Genomic DNA, 16,324 nt, shown 5'->3' with positions numbered 1-16,324 from the left:
TAAACCATCAGAACATACATATACATACATCGAGGAGTCACATACTCTATAAGCTTCCTAGTATCATCGCAACTTTCCTTAACTCGAGTACGGATCCTCTGCTTCCAGAAGTATGGGCCCATACTACCTTCCACATCTATTCGTACTTTCCTCAAGGACCGCTCTGAATCCTCCAAGTTACTCTCTTATCCATACATACAACCCTCAACAAGACAAGGCTCCCAGCACTAGATCTCTTCCTAAGCTTTCCTAGGGCAATCACCACACCACACTCCGCCATTAGCTGTAGAAGGAACTCCCTCTAACCCCCTCTAACTAGCTCACGAATACAATTATATATCACTGAAACTAGATAGTTATTCGAATGAAATGTCTCACACTACAACGGTTGAGCTCAAACAAGAGCTGCAGAATAGAGTTAAAACCTAACCTTCTAAAATTATTTAGTCTCAATAATATGTTACTTAGCATATCCGCTTACTAATTAGCTAAGGTTAATGAGAACTCCTAAAAAGCACAAAGCAAGCAACATTCAAGAATTAAGTAATCAGAATCAAGCATAACCTAAACATGCCATCCTATTACTGATTGATCAATACTAGCATGCAAGTCTACAAGCTCATCTAGCAGACATACAAAGGCATCTCTCCTAGATACTTAACCCTAATCTAACATGCGATTCATAGATTCACAGATTTAGCATATCATAAAACATGTATGGGTATTTTGGGAAAACTTACTTAAGCTCGGTCGATTGCATGCACCACACTCCTTTCTTTTGTAAGAAAATTCTTTTTATAAAACATTCCTTTTACAAAAACCTACCAAATCCGGAGTTTGAGTTCAGACACACCCGAGAGTGTGCCCGAATCCCTCAAATCAAGGCTCTGATACCAACTTGTAACGTCCCAAAAATTAAGACCAAAAACTTCATAAAGACTGGATCTAAGAAAACAAGAAGCAAGTTCCAAGATTTATACCTCAATAAAGCTGGAAATGGTGAGAGAAATCTGGATCTTCAACTCTCCTTTGGGTAAAGCTCCTTCTTCCAATCTCTTCTTCTTTAAATCCCACCAATACACACTAGAAACACACAAAAGAAGGTCAAATCTCTTGAAAAGGGGCTAAGGTTTCGAAATGTGATTCAAAGGGCTTTGGAAGTTGAGAAATGAGAGATTCAAGGTTCATAATGTTGTCTAAATAATGTCCAAACCCTAAAATTTAAGTTTTGTCCCCTACATGTGTACGCCCCGTGTACAAGGAGTATGCCCCGCGTACTACAAGTTTTCCGAAAATGGCAAAACTGCCCCATAAGGACCAAATCTAAAAAATATTTACATACCAAGGGTCAAAAATGAAAGTACCTTGAATCAGGTGTTACCCGTTATCAGGAATAACATTATTGTTGTCATCATGAACTTCACTTTCTTCATCAATGCAATTTTCATCATCTGAATCGTTACTTGACATGTCTTGATCATCATAGTCGTATGTATATATAGTTGGTGTAATGACTTCATTTGATACAACTTCATGCTTTCGGAAAGCAACGTCTTTTTGATTATCATTTTCACATACATCAGTCCAACCATGTGTTTTAACTTTCAATACAGCCAACCAGTCGGAGTTGTTTTTTTCAAACTTGGTAAGGAACGTAACACACCTGAGTAGCTTGAATGGCAAAAACAAACGACTCGAAATTGTTGTATTTTCTTTTGACGTTTATTTCGACCAAGTTATATTCTTTGTGAACTTAACTCCTGTGTTAGGTGTTGGATCGTACCAATGACATTTAAATAAAACTGTGCTTTTCCTTGGGTAACTAGGGTACTCGACTTCTAAAATTTCCACTACCTGACCATAATAGTCACCTCCTTGGATACTAATACATAATAGTACTCGACTTCTGTTTGAAACTTGTAACCATTAACAAAGTATACATTATATATGATTGTCCTCAACAGCATTCTGGAAATGTCAAATATATACTTGTTCTTTATCTTGTTATTACGTGCCTATATGACAAATGGTAAAACACTTATTATAACCATATATAACAAGATATAATAAAACTAAAAAATAAAAAAAATTAACACCCACATAGTTTTGAAACCATGCTGCAAAGTTCTTCTCCACTTCAGTTGCAAGCTCATGTTGATCCATATCCCCAAAAAGATCTTTCAAGTGATCTTCAAATTTGTTGTATTACCATTTAAATTACACTTTCAAAGTTACTATGTTGTAATAAACAAAAGCATGTTTATGTTATTTGGAGCAATTAAACAACAAATGAATATAGTATCGTAAAAACGGAAAGTACATATCGCCCGATGTAATGTTTGATCTTATCTTTGTTAAGGAGTATGTAAGAATGGGCAGCTTTGAATTCCTCATCAGACAACATTCTAGTCTTTAATTTTCCGTAATGACGACCAAGATATGAAAATATATCTAAAGTTTCGTTGTCATCATCATCATATTGCTCATCTCCTCCTCTGTCATCATTTTGAGGAAAATTTTTATTACGTATGGGTACACCAGTCTCGAAATAATGAGAGCAAAATATTGATGCTTCACGAAGCAAGTACGCATTAACAATGAACCCTTCCACTCGAGCTTTATTTTTTACATCTTTTTTCAACTGGTTGAGATATTTATAGTAAAAAAAGATATAAATTAAGTTAGAGTTACGACTTACAAAAATTGCAACATACATTTTGATGTAACATAAAAACCTTTGAAATGGATACATCCAACGATATTGGATGCGACCAGCTATCTTCGCTTAGCATGGCAAATGTACGAGTAAAAGTTCCATGGAGTTAAAAATACCAGGGACAAAGATGTTCTCTAATTTACATAGAATTATTGGGATGTCAACTTCAATCCTTTCCATGTGTTGTGTAGTGATTAATGTTTCCGTTAATGTTTTAAATAAAAGACTCAACTCTGTTAATTCTTCCCACACATATTTTGGCAACATCTCACGAAATGTAATTGGAATTGATCTTTGCATAGAAACATGACAATCGTCGCTTTTCATTCTGAACAGTCTACACGCGGTCAAATTAACACACATCCCCAAATTAGAAACATAACCATTTAGGAAACGCAATTTCTCTACCCATTCGCACATGGCATTCTTTTGATTCTTTTCTAGAGCATAGTACCCTCTTTGCTGTTCTTTGATTCCTTTTATCTTCCTACAATAGAGTTTCAGATCTTTTCTAGCTGCTAAATTGTCATTTCTCTTTGCTTTGACATCCATTACAGTAAAAAAAAATTCAAATAATTTTTTCTCATGATGCATAACATCAAATTTATGTCTGATGAGGTTTGTTTTCCAATATGGTAAATCCCAAAATATGCTTTTTTTTCCAACCATCATTGGCACATACTTTGTTTACATCATCAACATTTAGTTCAGTCACCTTCAACAAACCTAATTTTTTAATTTTCGTTAAAGTTTCTTCATCATTATTAGTTGGAGGGGGACCTTATATTTCTACACGATTCCTATTGAACTTATTCTTATCCTTTTTATATGGTTGATTAGCCTGGATAACAAATGTATGTCATGTTTATAAAACTCCCTAAGAATTATAGAAATAAAAGTTTGTAGAAAAGGGTAAATTACAAGAAATAGGAACATAGTATTCTCTCTCTCTCTCTCTCTCTCTCTCTCTCTCTCTTTACTAATATGGGCAATGTACTCTACTTTTAACACACAATAACAATTTATTTACAGTTTTTTACCGATAATAAGATTGTACTTTATCTTTACTAATAGATGAAAAGAGTTTAGAATTAAGTTGAAGTCAATCGATTAAGGAAAGCCAGTAAGAACAAGTATATCTAAATGAGATCTGGTTTTTAGTTCAATATATCTCCGGAAGGTACAAAGAGAATGAGAGTACAAATGATAAAGATGTATGTGAAAGTTCTTACCCTACCCTCTAAGTACTTACCCTATTTATGGGGTACTCACAGACCAAAAAATATAAGTACTAATCTTGAACATATGAAACATACAAACTCATTGTAAATACATTAAGATAAGAAAAGTCATGTAGACTTTCGCTATTTAGAGACACTTTCTACTAAAGACATTACAATTCGACTCTCACAAAAAATTTCAACCTAACATTCTCCCTCTTTGTGAAAAAATTCGAATCTTAAAGTTAACGTATTCATTTTCTGCAACAACACCCTTCTAATCTCCATGTACCAAACAATGATTTTTCAAACCTCCGCCCTGTCTTCATTACCGTTTCTCTGATAGTTATTGATACGAAGCAAGATAATCGAAAATTTAGAGTTTGTGTAATTCTCTAAATCACCAGTAAAAAAAGATACTTCTTCTTGATTCCTCTGTTATTATTCCCTTGGAAAACAACACCAAAAGGTTTATAGATTATTTCCCCATCTTCAAATTCATCAATATTCAGCTTCCCCTTCAACAGTGCCTTTGGAACTTTCGATGTCTTGTTGATTGTTGTGGAAAGATCAATGTCTCTTTCTGCCAAATATGAATAGTAGCAATCCAAGAAGACTTTGATATGAGCATACCCAATGATAAATGCATTTCGATTCTCCTCAGAAACTTGTGAAGTATCCACATTACACAATATCATTGAAATTGTGATGAGATCGTTGAGATTCGTCAATGGAAAATCAACAATTGTGAATTCGAACTCCACATTGTTAGCTCTAACAACTGTGTATCGAAAGTTTTGCAGAAGCCCTTCAAACAAAACATCAGGGACAATTGATATAACTTTCACTATCTTCACCATAGACCAAACTTCTTCTTCGCTTTTTCTAAGAACCTCAACAAAGCAAATTTTCAATTTATTGAATTCATCTTGGTATTTGAAATTCTCAGCAAGCTTGAGCTGACTAAAAGCGAACATCAAATGATTTATGGGAAATTCAAGTTGATTGTAGTCTGAATTTTCAGTATCGTAACTCTTCTTGGGCCTCTTCAAAAATTCTTCTAATTTGTCAAGAAAAACAATTTCGTTTGTTTCGTAACACCAGATATTGTTTGGGTCACCTTTGTTCAAACCTGGTGGATCAATAAGTCTTTGATTCATGATCATGTTTATTTGTCTCAACCTTTCCAACTCAATTCTTTGCAATCTTTTCTTTTCTTCTGCAGAAGGTTCAACATGAACACCCTGTAAGGTCACACCTTATGATTTGATGAGTCAAACACATGACACGCTGATCTATCAGTGTCAGCGTCTACAAGTCAACAGTGTCACCGTCTACAGTTCAACAATGTCAGCTTATCGTATAGTTATCCGATTGCAGTCTTTTGTATATTAGGCAATTATTATAGATAAATATAGAATAGATATTAGATCCATAATCTTTGTGATAAGGATATGATCATTAGTATAGATTAGACTCAATCCATTTAATCAAGGGATATATATGTATAGATTAATATATATATATACAACATTAGGGAAAACCCTAATGTGTGGTGGTAGATGTTTAAGTTTGTAGCTTTGTGTCAATCGTCTTTGTGACAAACCCGTCTTCTTCATGAAGACAAAATCTATTTTCTTTGTGAAAGGAACAATTTGGAGAACTTCTGTGTTATTTAATTTATGTTGATTATATTTCTTAGATTAGTTTCACGTTTCTTGTTCATACTTAAAGTGTATCCGATCAGACACAAACCTTTAATTGGTATCAGAGCAGGTTTGTGATACACTCAAGTAATCATGTCGTCTTCCTTAGTTCCTAAGTTATCTGTTTGTAACAAGATTCCTCCATTTGACAAATACAACTTCTCTTATTGGAAATCAAAGGCCATGAATGTTCTAGAGTTCATGGATTTTGATATGCTCGACGTCGTCAACAAAGCTCTTGTAGCCGTTGTACATCAATCATCAAATAATGGTGCATCTGGTAGTAAGATGAAAGGGAAGTATGTTCCCTGTTATAGCAAGGAAGAGAAAAGTATGTTGAATCTTGATGTAAAAGCTAGAATTTCTATTGGAAACTCACTTCCTTTTTCAATCTATCGTTTGGTCCAAAACTTCTCAACTAGTCAAGAGATGATGACCACTCTATCATCTTCCTTTGAAAAGGAAATCTCTTTAGACGATGATGTTGAGTGTCTCATGGATCAAACTGTTGAATCTCACGTTGACACTTCCCATGACAATGTTGGGAATCTTAATGCTAATTCTCCTGCTACTGCTGATAACCTCAAGTCAGAATGGGACGATGCATCAACATATCAGGTAAATCTTTCTTCTATTGATAACATCAAAAAAATGACACGATCGATCTCTTATTTTTCAATTTATTGATCTCAAATAAATAAAAATATTCTCTCAGTCTTGAGCTAAAGATTCTCAAAGAAAAGCTTCTTTCTCTAGAAAAATCTCTTTCTATTTTAAAAAAGGAAAAAACTTGTATATCGCTTACCAATAATTTTCTTCACAATGAAAAAGAAAAAGTTGTTGATTATGCTAATCCTACTCAAATTATTTTGAAATTATGGGCATCCTCTCACTTTAATGTCACAAGAATTATTAATCCTCAGATTCCAGATCAGTGTAAGAAAATTCTTGGAGGTGATATAGAAGGTGTTGTATCTTTAACCAAATTCGAAACTGAACAAACCTTTTATAAAGCTGGCGGCTTAAAAGAAGACTTTAAAAATAGATTTGTGAGTTCTTACTTTATAAATCAAACCCTAATTAATACTCATTGCTCTACTGATTCTAATAGCATTACTAAATGTGTTACTAAATTTTATGCTCTTGATCCTTCTCCCCAACCTTCACATCATGAGTATGTTCTTCCCTCTGCTAAGACTTTGCTAAAGTTTCCTATATGTAACAGTGAAGTTCATTTTGTAAATGAAATTATTAGCATGTTTCCTTAGTACTTAGTTAGCAATTCTAAACCTGAAGATCAGTCAAAGCCTTCTACTTTTGATAACTCTTCAAATGATCATGAGTCTCATTACAAGGTAGTATATGGGCATGCCATTGATAACCCTCATTGTTCCAAAGCTAAATAAAGAACTCTTAAATCAAATAATCAAAGTTCTTCAGATTCAACAGATGAAAAGAAATTAAAATATAATGTTAAAAGAAAAAATCCTAGAATTAAAGTTTGTTATCGATGTGGTGATGCCTCTCACAAAGTCAGCGAGTGCTCTTTTCAAAAGAACATCGTTCACACTGATAATATCATGACTCAAAATGATAAGTGGATCAATAAGAGAAACTCGCTGAACTGTCTCTTGTTGAACTGTCTCCCTGATGATTGTTATAACATCTTTTCTTAGTGATCCTTTGCAAGTGGGTCAGTGTATATTCAGTGTGTATTTTTTAGACTTACTATACATCTTATTTTCAGGGTAAAGAGCATATTTGGTATTTAGACAATGGCTGCACAAGACATATGACAAGATCCAAATCTCTCCTAGAAGATTTCACGAAGAAGGATGGTCCGTCTGTTACATATGACAATAATGGGAAGGGAACTACAAAGGGTTATGGAACCATCAAGTGCAATTCTGTTATTTTCAAGAATGTCTCTTATGTAAAAGGTCTTTTGTATAATATCATATCTATCAGTCAACTGTGTGACGCTGGCTATGAAGTCTCTTTAAGAAGAAATAAGGGAAAGTGGTTGATCAAAAGAACATCACTGTTCTTACTTCAAATCGACAAAACGACAACTCTATTCTGGATATGTTTTCTGCTGACAAATATCTTCATCGTTGCTTCTTCTCTCATGCTCAGTATCATCAAAATTGGCTATGGCACAAAAGGCTATCACATCTAAATTTCAAGAACATCTCAAGGATTACAGGGAATCAACTTGTGAGAGGAATTTCTAAGATGAAATTTGTCACGGATAAAGTGTGCTCAACGTGTGAAAAAGGGAAGAAAACCAAGTCTTAGTTCAAACCAAAGTCTTGTTCTTCAATCATCAAACCTCTTCATCTCCTTCATATGGACCTTCTTGGACCAGTTCCGACTAAGTCAAGAGCTGGAAATAAAAACACTCTTGTCATTATGGATGAATTTTCAAGGTTTAAATTGGTAGTTCTTTTAAGAAAGAAAAGTCATGCCGCTGATGAAATCATTGCTCTAATTAAGCAATGGGAAATCCTCTACGATTACAAAGTAAAGCAATTGCAAAGTAATCATGGAACTGAATTAATCTTCGCTGGAAGATTTTTGCTCTATTCAGGAATCTCTCATAATTTTTCAGAAGTTAGAACTCCCCAACAAAATGGTATTGAAGAAAGAAGAAACATAACTCTCATTGAAGCTGGAAGAACTATAGTTGTTGAAGTTGGTCTTTCATTGTCATTTTGGGCTGAAGCTATCAATACAACATGTTATGCCTAAACCGGTCTATTACTGTCAAACGTCGTGGGAAAACTGGTTATGAGCTACTGAAAGGACGAAAACCAGAAATTTCTTATTTTCATGTGTTTGGATGTGTTTGTTACATTTTGAATCAAAGAGATTAGCGTTCGAAGTTTGAGGCTAAAGCTGATGAGGGAGTGTTTCTAGGATACTCCAGCGTATCCAAGGCTTTTAGGGTATTTAATCTTTCAAGGAAAACTGATGAAGAAACAATTCATGTCACATTTGATGACGACTGATTCATTCATGATAGAGTTGATCACCCCTCATCAATTATGAATGAACTTACCTACAATCCTTCAGACCCAATTCTTGAGCTCTTGTCAAATGATGTTGATCCCAATGTTGATCAATTAGTCATTCCACAACCTATCTCTAAAGTCAGCCCGTCATTCCTGAAGAAGTTCATCCATTCAATTAGGAAGACTCTGCCCAAAGCAATACAAATGAAGGTTCTAACCCAAGAATCCTTCAAGATCATCCTGAATATCAAATCATTGGAGATGTAAATTTTGGGATTCTCCCTCGCAGCAGAGTTCGCAGTAACTTCTGCATGTTTGTTAACTTCGTCTCAATGATTAAACCAAAGAATGTCGTTGATTCATTGAAATAGGTTGATTGGATTAAGGCCATGCAAGATGAGCTAAATGAATTCGAACGTCATCGTGTGTGGACTCTTATTCCCAAACCTCAAGGAAAGTCTATCATTGGGACTCGTTGGGTTTTGAGAAACAAAATGGATGAAGATGGAATCGTCATAAGGAACAAAGCCAGACTTCTAGCTCAAGGTTTCTATCAGCTTGAAGGGTTAGACTATGATGAAACATTTGCTCCAGTTGCAAGACTTGAAGCAATTCGTCTGTTTCTAACTTTTTCCTCTTTCAAAAACTTCAAAGTCTACCAAATGTACGTCAAGGGTACCTTTCTACATGGATACCTTCAAGAATAAGTCTTTCTAAAACAACCTCCAGGGTATGAAAATGAAGAGTTTCCAGATCATGTGTATCGTTTTGATAAAGCTGTCTATGGCTTAAAGTAGGCTCCCAGGACATGGTATGACGCGTTGGCAAGCTATCTTCTCTCAAGTGGATAGAAACGAAGAAAGGTCGATAAAACTCTGTTAATAAAGCAATTAGGATCTCATATCATTCTTGGTCAAGTGTATGTGGATGATATCATTTTTGGATCCAGTGATGAAAAGTTAAGTAGAGAATTCGTAGAGGTCATGGCCAAGAAATTTGAGAAGAGCATGATGGGTGAACTAACTTTCTTTTTAGGCTTGCAGGTCAAACAACTAACTAATGGTATTTTTGTTTGTGGAGCTAAATACATTGCAAATATGCTGAAATAGTATGGTCTCTCTGATTGAAAACTGGTAAAGACTCTGATGTCTTCATCAGCGTCTGTTGGCACTGATCCAAGTGGCACTGATGTAAATGCAACTTTGTTTCGAGGAATGATAGGCTCTCTACTCTATCTTACAGCCATTCGCCCTGAAATTATGTTCGCTACTATATTGTGTGCTCGCTATCAAGCCAGTCCTAAGGAATCTCATCTTCACGATGTTAAAATGATTTTTTTGGTACTTAAAATATGCACCTAATCTTGGGTTATGGTATCCTCGTGACTCTGAGTTCAAGCTAGTGGGATACACCGACTCTGATCATGGTGGGTGTGGCATTGATCATAAAAGAAGTTCAGGAGGAACTCAAATGTTTGGAAATAGATTGGCAAGCTGGTCCAACAAAAAGCAGACATCAGTGGCTTGTTCTACCGCTGAGGCTAAATATATTGCTGCTGGAAGGTGTTGTGCTCAGATTCTATGGATTCAGAATCAGCTCTTGTATTATGGTCTGAACTTCTCGAAGACACACATCTATTTTGATAACACCAGTACCATTCAGATGACTCAAAATCCAGTGCATCATTCCAAGACCAAGCACATCGACATTTACCATCATTTCATCAGGGACATAGTTTAAAAGGGAAAAGTGGAATTGTTCTATATTCCATCCAAGATCATCTAGCTGACATCTTCACCAAGGCATTGGATGAAAAGAGTTTGAACAAATTAGCTGTTGATAGTGGCATGCTTTCTTGTTAGGATACAACAAAACAAGTTAAGCAATTCAGAAAAATATCAAAACAAACTTCGGCGAACTCACAAAACTTCTGAAAAACGTAAATCAAAAGAACACGATATTTAACGTGGTTCGGTCAAGGTGACGTACGTCCACATGTGAACGAGCGAGATATGATTTTATTAACTTTCTATAATAATTATAAGCACTCAAAATTGTATCTCACTTTTAGCTCTCACAGAAATCTAGCAATTTACAATGATGGGGGTATGAGCCTAATTATACATAATGGATCAAACCTAAAACCCTAATGGGCCAATCCCATTGGCCCATAGGCACATGAATGGTGAAAACCAATCATATTCCGCCATGCAACATCTTCTGGAACATTCTTTCATCTTGAGCATGATAGAGGACTTCATAGCATACTTGGCTCATCAAGAACCAAGATGGTCCATCTTGTGCCATCATGGCACAACATGAATATGGATGACACAGGAGGCATCAAGTGTGGCACAAGAGCATCTAGGTTGGAGCAACATCACCATCTTGGCGCAACAATAACATGCATGGTGCAAAAAGGCCATGCTTGGCGCAACAACATACTCCGCCATGCAACATATTCCGCCATGCAACATATTCTGGAACATTCTTTCATCTTGAGCATGATAGAGGACTTCATAGCATACTTGGCTCATCAAGAACCAAGATGGTCCATCTTGTGCCATCATGGCACAACATGAATATGGATGACACAAGAGGCATCAAGTGTGGCACAAGAGCATCTAGGTTGGAGCAACATCACCATCTTGGCGCAACAATAACATGCATGGTGCAAAAAGGCCATGCTTGGCGCAACAACATACTCCATGGCGCAACACGAGTACCCCATGGCGCAAGAGGGATAACCCTTGGCACAAGAGGGAGTATCTTGGCCCAAGAAGGAGTACCCATGGCGCAACAGCATCCTTCTTGGCCCAAGCCTTCAGCAGATGGCGCAACAAGGTCCCCTTGTTTCTCTATATCACTCTTAAGTGCTGCAAACCTATTCCAGGTTCTCCAAACCCCCTTCTATATGATCCGTTCCTCTGGCACTTGATTCGTTCCTTTTTTAAATGATCCATTCCTTAAATTACTCACTCACTCTCTCTCTCTCTCTCTCTCTCTCTCTCTCTCTCGGCCAAGCCCTTCTCTTCAAACTTCTGAAAGTCCTGTTGAAGCCATGCAAAGCTTCAACTTCTCAGTGGTAACCACCTTGGTGAACATATCAGCTGGATTCTTCGTTACAAGGATTTTCTTCAAGTTTAGAGTTCATTTATTAATTAACTCTCGAATGAAATGGCACCTCATCTGAATGTGTTTCCTTCTGTTGTGGAACGCTAGATTCTTTGCTAAGTTAATTGCACCTTGATTGTCACAATGTAGTATACAATCCTCCTGCTGTATTCCAAGTTCTGACAAGAAACTCTTCAACCATATGAGCTCTTTGGCAGCTTCTGCAAGTGCAATGTATTCTGCTTCTATGGTTGAAAAAGAAACACTCTTTTGTAACCTTGACATCCAACTGATTATTGTACCTCCAATTGTGAACACATTGTTGGGTTTTGAGCATTCTAACACTCTTAAGGTGTTCATGCAACCCTAAATACCTTGGATCTATGTTTTCACTAATTATACATGCAATGGTGTTTCCAAGGTATTATACCTATAACTAGCATACAATTATCATATACCACACAAGAATCTAGTTAAGATAACATACCTTATGGTGGAGATTAAAGTCTTGATGTATCTAGCCTTAAGAGCTTAGCCCCAATAGTGTGGAAGCCTCAATTGGAATCACAACACCTCATGGACAAAGGAGGAACTTGAGAGAGAATCTCCATGCACCCAAAACCACCATGAACTCCAAGAATACACTTGTGTTGATTTTGGGCAATGAAGTATGTATTTATATGTGGGATTTCTGGGGTCATGGATATAACCCAAATCCATACCCATGGGTCTTATGATCCATTGTTCATGTGGCCCAACTCTTTATGTATCCATACATAAACTTGTCCAACATGGATCATAAGCCCAACACACATAAATATAACTAATTAACATAATTAGTCCCCATAGATTTAATTAGTCTCCTTTTGATCACTAAATCAATTCTAAATTAATTCTTGATCAATACTTATTTAAACCATATGATTTCATATTAATATATTAGTACTTATAATATATTAATAAATCATATTTAACCTTCTCTCAAGAGTCCATCCTAACAAATTGTCCTGATGATATGCAACCCAAATGGACCATGCTACTCTCGGGTCAAGTACATACCAATAATAGTTATGGGCTTAGACATCTAATCCAACAGTCTCCCACTTGGATAAGTCTAAAACTATTATTGCAAGTACGACTTCATAACCCGACTAGCAATCGTAGCTCTTAAAGCCGCTGTCGAACTCTGAACAAATCAATGACGTGTCCATTAGATAAGTGATCATATATTCCTCCATTCTAGATATCATATGGACTGAGACATGGATTATAATCATTCTCTCTGTCCATTTTTTGTTTCCCGATTTTCGATTTATGACAACTGACTAATTGAACAAATCAAATCAGTCCAGGCTTGGCCAAGCACTTAGGGGTGTCATCACTAAACCATCGAGGGGCCCACAGATATCGCTTTTATCCTTATGAGGTAAAAGGAATGGATAAACTTCAACTCATATGCTTGTACTAACTACTTGTTGAATCATACACAAAGGCACGTTTTATAACATCAAGTTACTGATACGTTTTCGTACAATCAATGTATAACCAACTCATAGTCAACAACTCATATCTCTAGGTTTGAAGAATATAAGATATTATCGTCTCATGATTCACTCGTGATAAAATCCATGAAGTGATTCAAATGAGCGTGGGTTTAATCCAATACTCGAATCTTATTCCACGAGCACTCATGAATACTGCAGCTAAGTCTAGCCACCTAGACAGACTACATACCCATTCATGACAGTCTTGCCTCAATACCTACTTCCAAAGTATGATTGACTGTGGATGGTTTGAATAACCTAGTTATTCGGGAAGTCAAAACATGCAAAGTGAAACACAAATACTAATCCTATATGGCCCCTGGATAAGACTCAGGTTCGCCATTCTCTGTTAGCAACAAAAAGTTTACTGAAGGAGAATACCTGAATGGAGGCCTTCGTACTCTAGTGGATCTATAGACGGTAGGAGTTTCAGTTTCTACACCTTCATTCTCTGAACTACTATCATCAATACTCTCACTATCTCCAGTTTCATTAGAGCTCCTACTATTTCGTGAACTTTCACCTATCTGTGGAGTAATGACAGGTTTTATAATTTCGCCTTCTGAAGTTTCTTCTAACTCAACTTGTTCTTCCTTTTCTGGTTGTTTGTTACTGCTTGAGCCCTTAGCGAAATTCATCCTTGTATAGCTCATTCTCATTGAAAACTACATCCCGACTTCTAATAACCTTTTTGTGCTCGTTATCCCAGAAGTAGTAACCCATGTCGTCCAACCCATAGCCTATAAAGGTTCACTTCCTTGACTTTTCATCTAACTTGTCTTTCTCAAAGTCTTTGACTTTTACATACTAGACACAACCGTAGACCTTCATGTGTTTGAATGAAACCTCACGACTTTGCCATTCTTCCTTTAGAATCTTGAACCCTATGGGAACTGAGGGTCCTCTAATGATTAGTTATGCAACTGTGTTGACCGCATCTGCCCAAAACATCTTAGGCAAACCTTCATGTAGTCTCATGCTCTTCAGCCTTTCATTCAATGTTCTGTTCATCCTCTCATCTACTCCATTCTGCTGAGGTGTTTTTGGAACGGTCTTCGGCATCCTGATTCCATGTTCAACACATAAATCAACGAATTCTCTGCTACTGTATTTGCCCCCATTATTGGATCTGAAACACTTGATTTTCAAGTTACTTTAATTTTCCACCATCGCTTTCCATTTCTTGAAATCACTGAAAACTTTAGACTTTTGCTTCAAGAAATAGACCCAAACTTTCCTAGTGCAGTCATCGACGAAAGTAACATAATACCGGGATCCTCCCACTGCAAGAACTAAAATGGGACCATAAATATCTGAATGAATAAGATCCAATTTCACAGTCTTGGGTGGATGTCCTATCTTCGCGAAAGTAACTTTCTTCTGTTTGCCAAGAACACATGGCTCACAGAAATCCACTTTCACGTTCTTCAAATCTGGAATTCTTCCTTTGGAGGCAAGCATCTTCATTCCTTTTTCACTCATATGTCCAAGTCTTTGGTGCCGTAGAGTGGATGCCCCAACTTCTTCAACAACATGTGCCCCATCATCATAAACTTCCAACATTTAAAGTGTACCCCGCTTCTGACCTCTAGCAACCACCAAGTTTCCCTTTGTCACCTTCCACTGATGATCACCAAAAGTAACATGGTGACCTTCATCATCAAGTTGGCCCACTGATATCAACATTCTTTTCAAGTCTAGAATGAACTTGACATTCTTTAAAATCCACTTTGTACCCAAAGTAGTCTTGAGGACCACATCCCTAACACATGTAATATCAAGGCTCTTGCTGTCTGCCAATCTGACCTTCCCTTGGTACTGCCTGAAATTCTCCATCACATCTTTGGAATGACTAGCATGGAAAAACGCACCAGAATCCATGATCCATGATTCAACTGAATTTTCGACTGCACAGATACGATCATCTCCTTTAGAGCCTGATGCAATGTTCATCTCATTCTTGCCTTTGTCTGCAAGAGGCTTTGGACATTGATTCCTGAAATGGCCCTTATCTTTGCAGTTCCAACAGGTGATGTCCTTCCTGTTTTTCGATACACCTCTCTTCCTTGACTTTGATCTTCCTCTACCCCCACTCGCTCTGTTAGACTTCCTTCCTCTTTCCTCAGTACTAAGAAGACTGCTAGAGGATTCTCCAGCACTTTGTCTGCGCACATCCTCACCAAGGATTAAGTCGCGTAAGCCTTCAAATGTCATCTTGGCTCCTCCAACTGAGCTGCTGACTGCTGTTACTGTTCATGACCAACTTTCGAGTAATGATGATAATAGTAAAAATGGTTAGACTTCATCTTCAAATTTAATCTCAATCGATGTCAACCTTGACAGGATTGAATAAAATTCATTGACATGATCAGTCACTGAGACACCTTCCTTCATCTTCAGATTTACCAATTATCGAATCAAGCGAACCTTATTTGCTGCTGAAGGTTTCTCGTACATGTTAGATAGCGCTTTCATCAACCCATAAGTTGTCTTGTCATTGACAATGTTGTAAGCAATGTTCTTTGCCAATGATAAACGCACCATACCAAGTGCATGCCTATCTAACAACTCCCAATCCTCCTGGTTAATAAGGAACGAATTATCTTATGTTCTGTTGAAATATTAAGCATAACCCAATGGCTTACCCTGATTGCACAGTCATCAGCGTGAGAGATACTTGTCAAGTCGTTAAATGACAAAGGGTTGTTCATGTCCATGACCTCCTAGTTTAAGGTAGACATGGTACCATTATGAATTAACGATGAATCTTTGATTCTATATTGCAACTTACTCTATGATACAGAAGCATTAAACCACTTCTTGTTGATGAGTTAAACTGTTAATAATTCACGTTGATTTCACCTCAGCGTGAATGAAATAATCCATTCTCTCTTTTATCTTATTAACAGAACTTGATGATTCACTGTGTAAGACCATACACTGATAAAACTTCGAAAGTCTGTGTCAATGGTTAGTCTAAGTACCATAGGCTATCACACGCACCTATCCA

Source organism: Lactuca virosa, chromosome 4 (assembly GCF_052849685.1).
Source record: "Lactuca virosa cultivar CGN04683 chromosome 4, Lactuca_virosa_CGN04683_v6, whole genome shotgun sequence".
Classification (NCBI taxonomy): Eukaryota; Viridiplantae; Streptophyta; class Magnoliopsida; order Asterales; family Asteraceae; genus Lactuca; species Lactuca virosa.
This window is presented reverse-complemented; position numbering follows the sequence as displayed.